Source organism: Loxodonta africana, chromosome 10 (genome assembly GCF_030014295.1).
Source record: "Loxodonta africana isolate mLoxAfr1 chromosome 10, mLoxAfr1.hap2, whole genome shotgun sequence".
NCBI lineage: Eukaryota > Metazoa > Chordata > Mammalia > Proboscidea > Elephantidae > Loxodonta > Loxodonta africana.
The window spans coordinates 30965400-30983164 of record NC_087351.1 but is presented as its reverse complement, the minus strand read 5'-3'; the positions used below and the strand labels follow the sequence as shown (position 1 = coordinate 30983164).

Sequence of the window (17765 nt, the reverse complement as noted above, 5' to 3'; positions counted from 1 at the left end):
GGGTTGTTAGTCATTTTGTTGTTCAGTTTTAAGAGCTCTTTGTATATTCTAGCAGTCCCTGGGTGCCACACTGGTTAAGTCCATGGCCACTAACTGAAACATTGGCAGTTCAAATCTATTCAGAGGCACCTCGAAAGAAAGGCCTGGCGATCTACTTCTGAAAGATCACAGCCATTGAAAGCCCTGTGGAGCACAGTTCTACTCTGACATGTGGGATTGTCATGAGTCAGAAGCAACTTGACCCAACTGGTTTGGGTTTTTTTTTTTTTTGTATATTAAATCCTTATCTAATATTTGGTTTCCAAGTATTTCCCCCCGTTCTGTAGGTTGTCTTTTAACTTTCTGATAATGTCCCTTGATGAACATTAGTTTTTATTTTGATGAAGCCCAGTTTATTCATTTTGTCTCTTGTTGCTTGTGCTTTTAGTGTTATAACTAAAAATCCATCGCCTAAAGAAAGGTTCTGGAACTTTACCCATATGTTTTCTTCTAAGAGTTTTATAGTTTTAACTTTTTTTTTAGGCCATTGATCTATTTTGTATTTATTGTGTGTGCGAGTGTGAGGTATGGATCATCTTAATTCTTTTGCATGTGGAAATTGTGTGTCCCAGCACTATTTGTTGAAGAGACTATTCTTTCATCATTGAATGAACTTGGCACTCCTATCAAAAATCAGTTCGCCCTAAATGTATAAGTTTATTTCTCGATTTTTAATTCTATTCCATTGGTCTATATGTCTATCCTTATACCAGTACCACACTGTTTTAACTACTATAGCTTTGTAATATGTTTTGAAATCGAGAAGTGTGAGTCCTCCTACTTTGTTCTTTGTTTTTAAGATTGTTTTGGCTATTTGTGGCCCCCTGCAATTCCATATGAATTTGAGGATAGGCTTTTCCATTTCTGTAAAAAAGGCTGTTGGAATTTTAATAGGAACCACGTATAACTATAGGCCACTTCAGGTAGAATTGACATCTTAACAAAATTAAGTCTTCCAATCCATGAACATGGAATGTCTTTCCATTTGTTTAGATCTCTTTTAGTTTCTTTTAGCACTGTTTTACAGTTTTCAGTGTAAAGACTTTCACCTGCTGGGTTAAATTTATTCTTAGATATTTTATTCTTTTAGATGCTATTGTAAAGGAATGGTTTTCTTAATTTCCTTTTCAGATTGTTCCTTACTGGTATATAGAAACACAACTGATTTCTGTGTATTCATCTTTGCCTTAGTTATCTAGTACTGCTATAACAGAAATACCACAAGTGGGTGGCTTTAACAAACAGAAATTTATTTTCTCACAGTTTAGGATGCTAGAAGTAAGAATTTCGGGCACTGGTTCTAGAAGAAAGCTTTCTCTGTCTGCTCTGGAGGAAGGTCCTTGTCTGTTTCAACATCTGTTCCTTGGTTTCTTGGTGATCTTCTTCTGGTGTCATGGATTGAATTGTGTCCCCCAAAAATTTGTGTTGTCAATTTGGCTAGGCCATGATTCCTAGTATTGTGTGATTGTCCACCATTTTGTCATGTGATGTGATTTTCCTATGTGTTGTAAATCCTACTTCTATGATGTTAACGAGGTGGGATAGGTGGCAGTTGTGTGAGTGAGGCAGGACTCAATCTACAAGATTGGATTGTATCTTCAAGCAATCTCTTTTGGGATATAAAAGAGAGAAGTGAGCACACAGACAGAGGGACCTCATACCACCAAGAAAGTGGTACTGGGAGCAGAGTGCATCCTCTGGACCTGCAGTTCCTGTGCAGAGAAGCTCCTAGTCCCGGGCAAGATTGATGAGAAGGACCTTCCTTCCTCCAGAGTTGACAGAGAAAGCCTTCCCCTGGAGCTGACACCCTGAATTTGGACTTCTAGCCTACTAAACTGTGAGAGAATAAACTTCTCTTTGTTAATGCCATCCACTTGTGGTGTTTCTGTTACAGCAGCACTGGATGACTAAGACATGTGGCATGGCATCTATCTTCCCCACATCTGTTTGCTTTTCTGTCCTCATCTCCTTTTTTTATATCTCAAAGCTGATTGGTTTAAAACACACCCCACACTGATATGGCCTATAAACATAAAAAAGAAAATCCTTTCCCAATGGCATTATAACCATAGGTATATATTTTGGGGGAACATAATTCAATCCATAACAATCTTATACCCTGCAACTTTGCAAAATTAGTTTATTAGCACTAGTATCTTTCTCGTGAATTCATTGTTAGTACCTTTCTTGTGAATTCATTCATTGCTGTTGAGTTGGTTAGGACTCGTAGTGACCCTATGTACAACAGGAGGAAACACTATCTGGTCCTGCGCCATCCTCACAATTGTTGTTATGCTTGAGCCGACTTTTATAGCCACTGTGTCAATCCATCTCATTGAGGGTCTTTCTCTTTTTCACCCACCCTCTACTTTACCAAGCATGATGTCCTTCTCCTGATAACATGTCCAAAGCATGTAAGACGCAGTCTCGCCATCCTTGCTTCTAGGGAGCATTCTGGTTGTATTTCTTCCAAGACATATTTGTTTGTTCTTTTGGCAGTCCATGGTATATTCAATATTCTTTACCAACACCACAATTCAAAGGCATCAATTCTTCTTCAGTCTTCCTTATTCATTGTCCAGCTTTCCCAAATATATGAGGCAATGGAAAATACTATGGCATGGGTCAGGCGCACCTTAGTCTTCAAGGTGACATCTTTGCTTTCAACACTTTAAAGAGGTCCTTTGCAGAAGATTTGCCCAATTCAATGCCTCTTTTGATTTCTTGGCTGCTGCTTTCATGGTGTTTATCGTGGATCCAAGTAAAATAAAATTCTTGACAACTTCAATCTTTTCTCTGTTTATCATAATATTGCTTACTGGTCCAGTTGTGAGAATTTTTGCTTTCTTTATGTGGAGGTGTAATCCATACTGAAGGCTGTGGTCTTTGATCTTCATCAGTAAGTGCTTCAAGTCCTCTTCACTTTCAGCAAGCAAGGTTGTGTCATCTGCATAACGCGGGTTGTTAATGAGTCTTCCTCCAATCCTGATGTCCTGTTCTTCCTCATATAGTCCAGCTTCTCAGATTATTTACTCAGCATACAGATTGAATAGTTACGGTGAAAGGATACAATCCTGATGCACACCTTTCCTGACTTTAAACCATGCGGTATCCCTTTGTTCTGTCCGAACAACTGCCTCTCAATCTATGTACAAGTTCCTCATGAGCACAATTAAGTGTTCTGGAATTCCCATTCTTCTCAATGTGGTTCATAATTTGTTAAGATCCACACAGTCGAATGCCTTTGCATAAAAAAAACAATACAGCTAAACATCTTTCTAGTATTCTCTGCTTTCAGCAAGGATCCATCTGACATCAGCAATGATATCCCTGGTTCCACATCCTCTTCTGAATCCTGCCTGAATTTCTGGAAGTTCCCTGTCGATATACTGCTGCAGCCACTTTTGAATGATCTTCAGCAAAATTTTGCTTTCATGTGTATTAATGATATTGTTCAATAATTTCCACATTAGGTTAGATCACCTTTCTTGGGAACAGGCATAACTCTTCCAGTCATTTGGCCAGGGAGCTATCTTCCAAATTTCTTGGCATAGACGAGTGAGCACTTCTAGGGCTGCATCCATTTGTTGAAACATCTCAATTGGTATTCCATCAATTCCTGGAAGCTTGTTTTTCGCCAATGCTTTGTGTGGCTTGGATTTCTTCCTTCAGTACCACCGGTTCCTGATCATATGCTACCTCTTGAAATGGGTGAACAACAACCAATTCTTTTTGGCATAGTTTCTGTGTACTCTGTGAATTCATTGAGATTTTGTAAATACTGCATGGTGTCATGACATCTATGAATAGAGATAGATTTACTTTTTTTTTTTTTATTTGGATGCCTTTTATTTCTTTTTCTTGCCTTATTGCTCTGGGTAGGACTTCGAATGTTGAAATGTCGAATAGTAGTAGTAAAAGTGGGCACCCTTGTCTTATTCCTGATCTAAGAGTGAAACATTTCAGTCCTTTGTCGTGGAGTATGATGTTAGCTGTGGGTTTTTCACAAACGCCCTTCATCATGTTGAGGAATTTCCCTTCTATGCCTAGGTTGCTGCGTATGTTTATCATGAAACGGTATTGGATTTCGTCAAATGCCTTTTCTGCAGCAGTTGAGATAAGCATGTGGTGTACCCCCCTCAATCACCCTCCTTTGCTTCAGTTTACCTGCCAGTGCCTCAGGCCATAGCTGCCAAACCTCTGCCCTGAGCTACCTCCAAGAAGGACAAAAACAGAAAAAACAGAGGCAAACACCATACATATTAAAAGAGTGTGCTCTACTCAGTCCTGAACCAGGGGCCAAGATCCCAAGCTGGAAATTTGGCTGCTGTTTCTAGCTGGCTGCCAAGCAGGGGTGGGGGTGGTTCTCAAGCCAGTGTCAGAAAAATTCTTAGTGTCTTCCTACCATTCTGCAAGCCTTCGCCCAGTTTCCATGAAACTTTGTTTACCAGAGTTCTGACAAGGCTAGTACTATCATTTTCTGCTTGTTTTGAAAATTTTTCTGCGGGAGCATGGAAGTGTGGAGCTTGTTACTCTGCCACCTTGGTCAGGAAGTCTTCTTAATAAAGTCATTTACTTTCAAAATATCTCCTTAAAGAATATAGGGGACTATATTATACAGGTCCCTGGTGGCGTAGTGGTTAAGTGCTACGGCTGCTAAGCAAGAGGGTGGCAGTTTGAATCCGCCAGGTGCTCCTTGGAAACTCTATTGGGCAGTTCTACTCTGTCCTATAGGGTCGCTATGAGTCGGAATTGGCTTGACGGCAGTGGATTTGGTTTTTTTTTTTTTGGTTTTATGGCATCTTGTACTTTTTAGTAGCACTTAACACAATTTATAAACAATTGAGTGATTACTCATTTAATATTTGACTCTGTTCTGAAGGGTAGGGGCCACGAACATTTTGTTTACTTTTCTGTTCTTGTGGCCTGGCATAGCACTTGGCATGATGCTTATTATATAAACCAAAAAGCCAAATCGATTTCGACTCCTGGCGACCCTATATGTATCCAAGTAGAACCACACTCCACAGGGTTTTCAATAGCTGTGACCTTTCAGACTAGGAGCTGTGGTGGTACAGTGTTTAAGGGCTCAGCTGCCAATGAAAAGGCAGCTCCACTGTAGAAAGATGTGGCAGTCTGCTTCTGTAAAGATTACAGCCTTTGAAACTGTTTGGAGCAGCTCTACCCTGTCCTATAGGGTCACTATGAGTCAGAATCGACTCTAAGACAACAGGTTTTTGTGACTTTCCAGAAGTAGATCACAAGGCCTTTCCTGAAATGCCTCTGGGTGGGTTCATAGCATTCATCTAATAAATATGTTAAATGAGTGAATTAATAGGTAGAACTTTTCTACCTTGGCATACAATATATTAATAATAGTGTAATAGTTACATGCACACACTCTAGAATCAGACCACCTTGTGTCAGAACACTGGCTCCATCACAAACTAGGCAAATTACATAAACTCTCTGTGTTTTATTTTCCTCATTTTAAAAATAGGGATAATAATGTACAAATGAGCTAATTCATGTAAAACACTTAAAAAAGTGCTTGACATACGGTATCTGCTCAATATAGATATTATTATTAATATAAGAGTGATCAGTAATACTTAAAATCAAGTACTGGTTGATCTGAAAACCACTAATAGATGTCATGGTCCAGAATTTCCTTCACCTCTCTCTTTTTAAGCTTTGTGGAGAAAGACATTTTGCTTGTTTGTCTATTTATTTTAATATGGCCAATTTATTTTTTGGTTGTGGTAAAATATACATTTCCTCTTAAACTCAGGGTTTTGCTTGTTAAGAAAAAGAGATGGAAGCTGATATTGTCAGAGGCTCTTATGCCTTTCTGAAGTATATTGTTGTTGTTGGGTGCTGTTGAGTCGATTTCAACTCATAGTAACCTCATGTGGCAGAGTACAACCGACCCATAAGGTTTTCTAGGCTGTAATCTTTATGGGAGCAGATCTTTAATCTTTATGGGAGCAGATCACCAGGTCTTTCTTCCATGGCACTGTGGGGTAAGTTCGAACTGCCAACCAGGTGCTTAACCATAGCACAACCAGGGCTCCTTCTCTGAGGTTAGGGATGTCAATGATCGGTACTGACATGTCGATATAGTAACTTTATGTTACTACGTGTCAACTCTAGTAACATATAATCAATTTTAACATTCTCTCACACATAAAGAAAACCAAACCAGTTGCCATCGAGTAGATTCTGACTCATGGCAACCCCATGTGTTATAGGGCAGAACTGGTCCATAGAGTTTTCTTGGCTGTAATCTTTATGGAAACAGATCACCAGGCCTTACTTCCATGGCACTGTGGGGTGTGTTTGAACCACCAACCTTTAGGTTAGCAGTCAAGCACAAACTGTTTGGGTTACACAGGGGCCTTTAACATTTACAGGTACATCTACATAGGTCCTGTACAGATCACTATCTCCTAAGCCATCAATTGGTGGAAATAGTACTTCTGGGAAGGAGTTTACATTTCCATTCAAGAGACATTGAGATGTAATACTGAAAAAGCAGAAACAACCTTAATACCCATAACTAAGGGATTGGCTTTAAAAAGTTATGTTGTACCTATAGATTGCAATACAATGCTATTGTTAATAAAGGTGAAGTTGATCTTTACATAATGATATGGGCAAATATTTACTATATATCAATAATTTGATAAATAAATTAAAGAATAGTAGGAATATAATGATACCATTTAGGTAAAAAATAAGTCCGTATTACATTTATATTTTTAAAAAATATGTAAAGACATACACCAAATAGTTAGGAGTAGATGTTTCTGGAGGAAGAGGATCACATAAAAGCTTTCACTTTTTCTGTACTGTTTTACAATAATCACATATTATCATTAAAAAAGCAAATAGGATATTTCCATTTTGAAAACGTTAAAATAATGAAGAAAAAAAATTGGAAGCCTTGAGGTGTATATCTAACCAAAGTGACCAATAATTTTATTAGCAGTGTGTAAAATCTTATTTGGGGAATTTGGACTCTAGGAGACAGATCAGCAGTAAACTCTTTACTGGCCTCTATATTCCAAATTGCCTCACTATGATTTTACACACTGCCAAAGGCTTTTAGAATAAAAAGAGAAATGAGTATATTGAAATGCTATATCAGATAGCTGGTCAAACAATCTGTGATGTTAAGGTTATGTGTCAACTTGCCTGGGCTGTGATTCTCAGTGGTTTGGCAGTTATGTAATGATGCAGTTCTGCAGTTATGTAATGATGTAGTTATCCTCCATTTTGTGATATAATGTAATCACCTCCATGATGTGATCTGATGTGATCGGCCAATCAGTTGTAAAGAGAGTTCCCTTGGGGGTGTGGCCTGCATCCAATATAAATGGATGTTCTGGCAAAGCTCTTTGCTTGCTCTGGATCCTGCATCCAGCTCATCGTCATCTGACCTCTGATTCTTGGGACATGAACTGGTGGCCTACCATATTGCCTGCCAGTCTTGGGATTCATCGGCCCCTGCAGGTATGTGATTCAGGAGAAGCCTCCAGCCTGATGCCTCATCCACTGATTTGGGATGTGCCAGCCTCTACGCTTGCGTGAACCGTTTCCTTGAGATAAATCTCTTTCTGTTTCTATACATACATTTGTGCTTCACTGGTTCTGCATCTCTAGAGAACCCAGCCTGAGATACAATCAATCTGTTAAATATTAAGATTCATACACACACGCCAAGGACAAAATTTGTTGTTGTTGTTAGGTGCTGTTGAGTCAGTTCCGACTCATAGCAACCCTACGCACAACAGAATGAAAACACTGCCGGGTCCTGCACCATCCTCACAATTGTTGCTATGCTTGAGCCCACTATCGCAGCCACTGTGTCAATCCATTTTGTTCAGGGTTTTCCTCTTTTTTGCTGACTCTCTACTTTACCAAGCATGATGTCCTTTTCCAGGGACTGACGCCTCCTGATAACATAGTCAACAAGAGTGTGAGACATAGTCTCACCATCCTTGCTTCTAAGACAGATTTGTTCGTTCTTTTGGCAGTCCACAGTACATTCAATATTCTTTGCCAACACCACAATTCAAAGGTGTCAATTGTTTGTAGGGACTATAAATAGAATTACAGAATAAAACGGTATGACCTTGTTGTAGGGAAACCCTGGTGGCATAGTGGTTAAGTGCTATGGCTGTGAACCAAGGGGTTGTCGGTTTGAATCCACCAGGCACTCCTTGGAAACTCTATGGGGCAGTTCCTAGGGTCCTACAGGGTCGCTACTATGAGTCAGAATCGACTCGATGGCAATGGGTACGGTACGTATGGTACCTTGTTACAGAGAAGCATTGGTGGTTCAGTGATAGAAATCTCACCTTTCACAAGGGAGACCTGGGTTGATTCCTGGGCCTTGAACTTCATGCGCAGTTGCCACCCATCTGTCTGTGGTGGGTTATGTGTTGGTATGACACTGAACAGGTTTTAGCAGAGCTTTCGGACTATCCGGCAACACTTCATTCTGCTGTGCTTGGGGTCACCTTGAGGAGGGGGCCAACTTGATGGTGGTTAACAACAACAATCTTGTATTAGGGCAAATAATGACTACGAAAAGCGTTTGAGAAGAGGTGTAGAGCTTGAAGACCAAGAATGTTATATTGTTTTGTGACATACCTGGTGTTTAGGTCAGTGCCTGGAGTATGTAAACATTTAAACTATTGGTTAATTAAATAACCAATTGAACTAATCATCATACATCTTATAAAAATAATTAATTGGGACTTGGGTTTTAAAGGATGGTTGAACTATGGGGAAGGAGAACAATAGCTTGGGAAATTGGAGTGAGGAAAGCAGGGCCTGCCTAGGCCAGGGTTCTTATAGAGGGGATAAAATTGATTGGTAATGAGGGGCGGCGGCACCACGGGTCCAACAGAATTCTCGCCTTCCATGTGGGAGGCTGGTGTTCCACTCTGGGCCGAAGCGCTTCATGCACAGCCGCCGCCCATCTGTCAGTGGAGGCTTGCATGGTGCTACGATGCTGAGCAGGTTTCACCAGAGCTTCCAGGTTCAGTCAGACTAGGAAGAAAGGCCTGCTGAACTACTTCTGAAAATCAGCCAGTGGAAATCCTATGGATCACAATAGTCTGATCTGTATCAAGGAGGGGCCGGTCAGGGAAGAGCTCAGAATGAAACAATATAAATTTAGGATTGGAATGTAGAGCTATTACAGGATTCTGGTGTGGGAGTCACATAATAAAAATGATCCTTTCAGATGATCACCATGGCAGCAGTTCCATGGCAGCAGTTTGCAGAATCAGTATGGGAGGCAGACTAAATATGGGACCCAAAGGTAAGGGTCTTGAAAGTGGTGTGTAATACCTTCAACATGTTTTCATGTAGAATATGGGTGCCTGTAGAAGATAGCTTGCAAACAGTCAGATTATTGTTAGCTGCCAACAAGATAGTCTGCAATTCACAGTGACCCCATGTACGACAGAACAAAATGCTGCCTGGTCCTGTGCCATCCCCACGACTGACTGCAGATGGAACTGTTGTGATCCATAGGGTTTTCATTGGCTGACTTTTCAGGGGTAGATCTCCAGGCCTTTCCTCCTAGTCTGTGCTAGTCTGTCAGCTCTGCTGAAACCTGTTCAGCATCATAGCAACACACAAGCCTCCATGGACAGATAGGTGGTGGTTGCACATGGTATGCATTGGCTGGGAGTTGAACCTAGGTTTCCTGCATGAAAGGGGAGAATTCTACCACTGAATCACCAATGCCCTCAAATAGTCAGAAAGGCCTCCAAACTACAATAAAGAAATATAAAGAGTGTCGGGTAAAATAAGACAGCTCTGTGAAATTTTAATTAAGTTCTTTTTCTGAGTTCATCAGAGACTACCTCCTCACTCTTCAGTGGAAGATGCTTATGACATTGTTGGACAATGGAAGATATAGAAGAACAGAGGCAATGATGATTGTCCTGGAATGCGATAGGTGACTAGGTAGGCTCAGGGTGTGTAGGATGATGGATATTGAGGACAATATCCAGCTAATGACTCAGGTAAAAGGTAAATTAGGCATTTCATAGCCGTTGATGCTTTTCCTTTCTTCTTCTTGACTAATGGCTTGGAACTGGTAGTGGGGAGAGGGAATATGTATTATTCTGGTAATACATCTAAGCCACTTGAAGCTTTCTTTGAACAAAATTATTTCTTGAAGTAGAACCAAAAGTTCAGTTTTGTTTTGTCTTCTCTTTAGACCAAGATAAGGACTTACTGCTTCTCTGTTGCCTTACCTCTTTTCTCTCCTTCCACTGCTGAAGTCTGGAACTATTCTGGAGTATAGAATAGAAAAGTATACACAGCCACCCAGCAGGAGCATTTAACTTTAGAAGCTTTTAACTGTGAGGGTGTTTAGAGTCAGCACAAGCGATCAAGGCAATTCCCTGCTCTCTACCTTACTTGCCTAGGTTTAAGAGCACCAAAAACCAAAGTCATGAATATTTGTCATCATATTTGGCAGTTAACATTCTGCCTTGTACTGTGCTATTTTTGCACTTGTTTTCTCATTCCCAGTAAATTCTAAGTTACTCGATGGAAGGACTGGCTATTAATTCTTCTTGTATCTGCCATTTCCACTCTACCTAGCATGGGGTAAACTCCTTGAAAACATGCATGCTGTCTCCTAAGCACTTCTTTTGCACCATATACAGTGCTGGTTAACAAGTAGGTCATGACAAAGATCATGCAATAAAACTGATATCTGGTAAAAAATAAAAATAGGTAGTTTTTATTAACATAAACTTTTTTTGAGAAAAACAAGTAATAAAACACGTTAGTGCTTTTTTGTTTGTTTGTTTACTTAAGTCAAATTACATGATTTACGTGTCATATCCTGGTGGTGTAACAGTTAAATGCTATGCCTGCTAACCAAAGGGTTAGTAGTTCGAATCCGCCAGATGCTCCTTGGAAACTCTATGGGGGCAGTTCTACTCTGTCCTATGAGTCAGTTGCTATGGGTCGGAATCGACTCTATGGCAACGGGTTGGGTTTGGTTTGGTTTGGTTTACAGGGCTCAAAGCCTCTGGGCCCCTCTGAGTGAGTGCTAGATAAGATATGTAAGAGAGAGGACAGTCTACCTGCTTGTCCTGGGAAAATAGCAATTTCCCCCTCCTTATTAAAAAAAAAATAAAAAAATATAATTTTTTTTTTAATAAAAGGTAATTAAATTAATACATATTTAAACACTTTCTGTTTAAGGCATTGTGACAAGTAGTAAGCAAGGTGGACTATAGAGAGGAGTAAGAATTAAACCCTGCCATTAAAAAAGGTTACCACCCAACAAGAAGAACAGACAAGTGTAAAATTAACTACAGTACCTCAGAGTTTTAGATAAATTTCAATGTGACAATTGAACTGAGGCTTTAAGCACTTGTAGGATTTTTCCCTTGATTTTTTGTTCAAACTAGACAATTTGGAAAATATAGAAAAGCACAAGTAAAAAAAAAAAATCACATGTAATTATCCCACCAGGAGAGAACCACTATTAACGTTTTAGTGTATTTTTTCTTTCATGGCTTTTATTTTTGATTTTCTAACTAGCTTAAAGTAATACGTGCATATGGTAAAACATTCAAATTGTATACAAAGGGAGATCAATGAAAAAGGTAAACAAGTTTCTCTCCCCAAACGTAACAGCTAACTTTCCTGTAAATTTCTCTGAATTCAGAATTCAAAACTAATGTATGAAACAGCATCTACACAGATATAAAAAAAAAAAAAATTTTTTTATGTATCCCTTTAAAATGTATACAAATAGAATCACTCATGTAGACAGTTTTCTGTATCTTGCTTTTTCCAATAAATAACAGAAATACGATCCTTCCCTAACAAAAAGAAAAAAAAAAAAAACAGCACATACAAATCTCCCTGTTTTAGTAGTCCTACTCCATTGAGTGCCTGGCTGCTATAATTTAGTCAGGCGGCAGGCAATGGGGGGGGGGGGACGTAAAATAGGATGAGGGTTATTAAGAGACCAGTTACTCAAACAGCCAGACAAAAAAAAAAAAAACCAAACCCACTGCCATCGAGTCGATTCGGATTCGGACTCATGGCGACCCTATAGAACAGAGTACAACTGCCCTATAGGGTTTCCAAGGAGCGCCTGGCGGATTTGAACTGTCAACTTCTTGGTTAGCAGCCGTAGCACTTAACCACTACACCACCAAGGTTTCCCAAAGAGACAGAGGGGTAGGCTAATTTGGTTTACACGCAGGCTATTATTAGTGAGATAAGGCTTGGGGACAGAGATGGGTGCTCTAGTATCCCAGGCCAGCATTTTACACTTCTCTTGCTTGATGTATTGGAGAGAAATTAAGAAGTCAGCTGGCTTGGGAGGGTGTTTGGTGCGAAAGCCTAAGTGCTCCAACCATAAGGTTGGCGGTTGGAACCCACCTAGAGATGCCACAGAAGAAAGGCCTGGCGATCTGTTTCCAAAAGCTCAGTCTTGAAAACCCTATGGAAGGCAACTGTAACACATGGCGTCGCCATGAGCCAGGACTTGATGGCAACTGGTACTGGTATGCGTTGTCCGAACAACGGCTTGATGGGCTGAGACGTGGAGATGTCCTTGAGGCAGCTGAAATTCCAATCTGGTACTGAGATTGCGGTTGGGAGAAACCTGCAGGCGAGCAGGACTGATTAGTTTTCTACACACTTTACCACAGCCTAGTCATCACGGCTCCTTTTCACTCTAGAAAACGCCCTTTAGCCACACACGCGAGGGAAGCTTCGCTGGGTGTTTTTCTTTTTCCTAGGCCCGGGGCTACGGTAGATTTGCCGTGCAAGGCGGAGCCACCGAGGAAAGCTTGCCGTTCGAGCCAGCTACCTGACTACGCCCCTCACCCCTACTCCGCCCCCGCGCCCGGGAACTCGGAGATCTGGGCGGGCCTTTTACTGGGCGCTCTAGGAGACTGCGATAGGATACTGAGACCGTCAATCAAACTTGCCGGATACCCGGATGTGAAGCGGTGCGCGATACAAAGGCGAGTTTCCACCCGGCGGTACAGTGGCCAATAAGCATGCCTCAAGTGATAAATGACAGGAAAAGTAACCAGTTACAAAGTAGTTTCGCTCACGCATGTGGAAATTCTCTTGCTCGGTCTAACCCACTGCAAGTTGTGATTGGATAGAATTGTGAAGAGCAGTAGAAATGTCTTATTAGGAGAGGGAGCGAGACACGGAACAGCCAATAAGAAGGTTCCTAGAAGTGAGGCGGGGGCTAGGTCTTCGCCTCCGCGGCAGAGGAGACTCGGGGGCCATTTTGTGAAGAGGCGAGGACAGAGCGGTTGCGGCCGCGTTGCCGACCTCGAGCAGCAGTCGGCTTCTTCACGTAGAATCTGGGAGTAGGAGATTGATAATCGAATCTCTTCTCCCAACCCCCTCCTGGTAAGTGGAGGCGGCGGCCGCAGTGGTGACACTGGGTTCCTCGAGGAGCGCGAGGGGGTGTGGGAAAAGAGACGAGGGAACCCTTCCTTCGGTAACCAGGCCCCCATTTATTCCATGTGTCCTGGCGGATTAGGTTTTATGCGGGAGGGAGTTTTGCAGGTCTCAGCCGCTGCGTAGGTTTCACCTACAGTCCTCTAGGCCTCGACCGGCAGAGAAAATGTCATTTTTCTTTTTTGCTCTCTATGTTAACGGTTGCTTTCCTTGGATTTTCTGTGACTCTGAGGACTCCCAAGAGAGACTGTGAAAGTGAAGATCGAGATGGTCATTAGTATAGTTGAAGTTTGATGTAGTGCGGATGCCTTCTGTTATCTCTATCTCTTAAATTAGAAAATTGGGTGTGTGTGGTGTGGGGGAGGGTTAACCAATTAGGTGTTGTACCGTGATCGTCTCAAATTCTGGAGTGTGTTGCGGGGCATAAGATAAGAATAATGAATATAGCTGTAGATTTAATTTTTTTGCTGATTATCTTTTAATTTGCTACTCCCTGTGAACAAATGATGGACCTTGAAGTAGTTACTTTCGATTTTATTTACAAAAGAAAATCGAATTAACAATAACAGTAATAATTACAGCTGATTTACTACTTTTTATCTGCAGGTTACAATTGACTTGAAATACATAAGTTAGTGGAACTTTGCTTGAGGTAGGTATTACTGTTTTTCTCAGAGAAACAGGCATAAGAGCGTTGGCAGGGTCGTTAAATCTGTAATGAAACTAGTACTTGTAAGGAATTTGATTACTAGGTCAGTCGTTTTTCATAGTTACTGGCATGCTGGTTACTAAACAGTACTGTATTTGAATCTTTATAAGAACCACATTACAAAGTCTATTGGTAGGGAATTGTAAATTCCAAACTGCACTTGAGAAAAATATTTAATTACGAGAATTGGATTTGTAATTAATGTAACTTCCTAAGATGATAAACTTAAAATTCGACTTCCAGGATATTTTGGTATTCATTTTTCTATCCATCTAAACTTCTGTGGCGAAAATGCACCATTAATACTTTTTATTAAGCAAGTATTGTAGTGCCTGCGATTTGCTAGGTGCTGAAACAGTATTTGAAAAATTTTCTAAGTTTATAGAAGTGGCAGATTTTTAAGTATCACATTCACTTACCCAGAAAATCGTTTATCTTTGTGTAAGGTTGAGTTGATTTAGTCAAAATGTTTAACTCGCAGAAAAACTAACGTTAAGTACACTTTTAACCAGTATCGAAGGGTAAGAAGTTCATCTCTCAGGAAACCTATTTGTTGGAAAGTAAAAATAGTCTTATTCCAGATAGATATGCATTTGCAGATTCCTCACCATGTAAATACTGAAAATTCTATAATAGGGCTACATGGGATCAAAAGCATTTTTTAAAAATGCCTAAGAATTTACATTATACATGGGCTTAGACTAAAGTTTATCACTTTGCTGAACTGTCAGAAATAAGATAAGGCCAGTGATGGATTAATTTAGGAACTCTGATAAAAGTACTGTTGGCAAATGAAATCTCAGGAATTTTTAACGTTTTAGAAAGGTTATTGTTAAGAGTTGAAATTAATTGAAGGACACTTGTCTTGACTTGAGGTGTCAGAAGTAAGGGTTTCTTAGCATCTTCATGTACCAAGCTAACAAAAATTCCTTTGAGTTCATATCCTTTAGAAAGTATTTGGCCACAGAATTAAAATCTGAAACAAAATATAGATGTGTTCTCAACTAGATAGACATTAGTAACATTTTCATGTTGGGCTAGGTAGAGGAAGAGGGATGACTAAATTGTGGGTCTTTCTGGTAGTTTTGTGCTCCCTATGCCACTCTCCCAGTACCTGCTGCTATTCCTTGTATAGAAAGTGTAAACATAGCTTATAATTGTAATTAGATCTCTAGGGGGCTTGATGTAGCATTCACCCTCGTTTTGCCTAGAACATCAAGACTTTTCACAGTAGTTTTCAAATATGAGCAGGTGAGCTGGTTAAAGGAGTTTGTTGGGCCCCACCACCCGAGTTAAGTCATTCTAAGGCGGGGCCTGAGAATTTGCATTTCTAACAAGCGACAGGTGATAATGATGCTCATGGGATTGGTTGGCAGACTTCATTCTGAGAATTCCAGTAGAAGAAGGAATCCAAACCTCGCTGAAGTTTGACAAAGTATAATCTAGGTATGCTCTTAATTGCAAAGCATCAGGATTAGGTGCTAATGTTTTTGTTTTTTTTTTTTTAAGTGATAGTTTATCAATTTAACATACCATCATGGGAGATACTTTAACTTCATACTGAAAGATGTAAATGCTTTCTTTTCTTATTGCTGTTTTTTAAGCTTCTGTCTCTTGGCACATTTGCAGAGGATTTGTTTGTGAATGAGCCGTAGTCACTTAACATAACCTGAAGACTTTGAGTACTAAGTGATGCCGAATGTTTCTCCATAACTGTACTTTCCAAACACTGACTTTCCCAAATAACATTCAGATACACATTTCCTACAGTTTGTACAGTTTTACATCACATTTCATACTTAAACTGCTCTCCCTCCCCTTTTTAAATTTACAGTTAAAATTTTAGAGTTACAGTACCCATTGCATTTTAATTAGTCATTCATACATAATCAACTCAAGGAACACTTAAAAAAGCTCAGTTTTAAGTTTTTTAGTTTCTTCAAGTTTGTGTAGGAGAATAAGACTTAATGGTTTAATATTGAGTGCAGCCAATCATTCTTATTTGAAAAGTGACCTAATTTCAAATCTTGTTTAAGCTGTTGTAATAGTTGCCTGTATATGTTTATTTTAGTATGGTATTATATGTCATTTTCTTAGGAGTCATACCTTGGAATTAGCTGTATATACCATTTGATAAACAGTAGGACCACAGAAATACAAGAAATCTCATAAAGACTCTGTCAGTGTCTCAGAGATCCTATAGTTTTTTTCTGTTGTTCCATGGCATTTATGAAATATTCAGTAGCTGTAATAATCCTTTTCTTCCACCTATGATTTTTCATTCTGTCAATGGATTCATGTGCTCCTTATTTAAAATAATCTTTCCCCCTAATTAGAATCTATCAGGTCTTGTTTGATCACTCATCAGTTTTGAGAAGAGAGAAATCATCTCTAGTCTTCATGGTGGACCATTTACCTTTAGTCTGTGTTCCTCATAGAAAAATTAAAAGCATAAATCAGCTTACCTTCATAATCTCGATATTTGACATTGGTCACTTTATTTTTGTTTGATGACTTGGTTTTCCCATATTTCCTTTTTCCAAACTGCTTGATTACCAAGGTGAATGTTTGAACATAGATTTTTTTCTTGTTTAGTTTTAGAGACTTCTTTCGAAACTTTTAAGTGAATATTGACATTTATTTAGTTAATTTTAGTTACCTACTGATGTTGAAGAATTATTCAATCACTCGTAGAGGTGATGATTTTATACACAGGCTCTTTCCCATCCCAGTGGAATGTTATGCTTTACCAAAAATGTGTTAGATGCAATAGACAGATATTTCTGTCCTGGGGGTTTAGGGCACAACATTTCTGAGGAACTCTGACTCAATCTGTCCCTTCTCCTTTCACAGGGCAGCAAGGCGAACCCCATCCCTACTCACTGGAGCTCAGCTTTGATTTTTAACCTTCCTTCCCCACCCTTCCAGAACACACACATTCCCATTCCAAAATTGATTTTATAAAGACATTTTAAACATAATGATGCAACTTGGTGTGCACTACAGCAAATTTGCAGGTGTTTTTTTTTTTTTTAATTGTTTGAAAAAACGGGACCTGGATTTAAGATGTAATTTTTAAAATTTATTTCTATTTTTTCTGCAGCAGTTGGGTTAGAGGAGGAAGGAGCCTTTAGCCTCTCATAAACTGACCTCTTTACTTCCTCGTGTATTTTTAAGATTGAATGATAATGTGAAAAGGGCTTTGCTTGTTTGCTACTGAGAACTTTACCCTTGCGGTTTTTGTGGAAACTACTTTTGGAAAGAGAAAAGAAATGAACTTTACTGACTTGACATTTTTGCACATCCCATTTTTCTAATCTGGGCTATTTTTATTTTTGTTTTTTTACAGTGAGATTTTTTTGATCTTCAGCTACAGTAAGTTATTCCAATTTTTTTTTTACATTTTTCCTGACTTTCCGCTGATTTCCTTTTTATTGTTGTTACTAGTTATTATTATTTACTATTATACTTATGATGGTGATGATGATGATGATAATGACACTGATTATTTTTAACCGGATTAAAATACAAGTTT

General features: G+C 39.5%; 1 protein-coding gene across 11 annotated transcripts in view; it reads left to right on the top strand.

Moving 5' to 3' along the window:
- The first annotated feature begins 13321 nt into the window (after positions 1-13321).
- The window catches only part of HNRNPC (heterogeneous nuclear ribonucleoprotein C), a 61789-nt gene continuing 57345 nt past the window's right edge, over positions 13322-17765 (top strand). For 2 of the 11 annotated variants that reach the window (XM_023540640.2, XM_023540639.2), the window contains exons 1-3: positions 13322-13470; positions 14128-14173; positions 17580-17605. The gene's annotated coding sequence lies outside the window, so the exon portion shown is untranslated. Of the gene's footprint in view, positions 13471-14127; positions 14174-15568; positions 15677-17083; positions 17248-17579; positions 17606-17765 lie in introns of those variants that run through there. The other 9 variants (XM_023540635.2, XM_023540637.2, XM_010600989.3 and 6 more) reach the window with 9 other exon arrangements.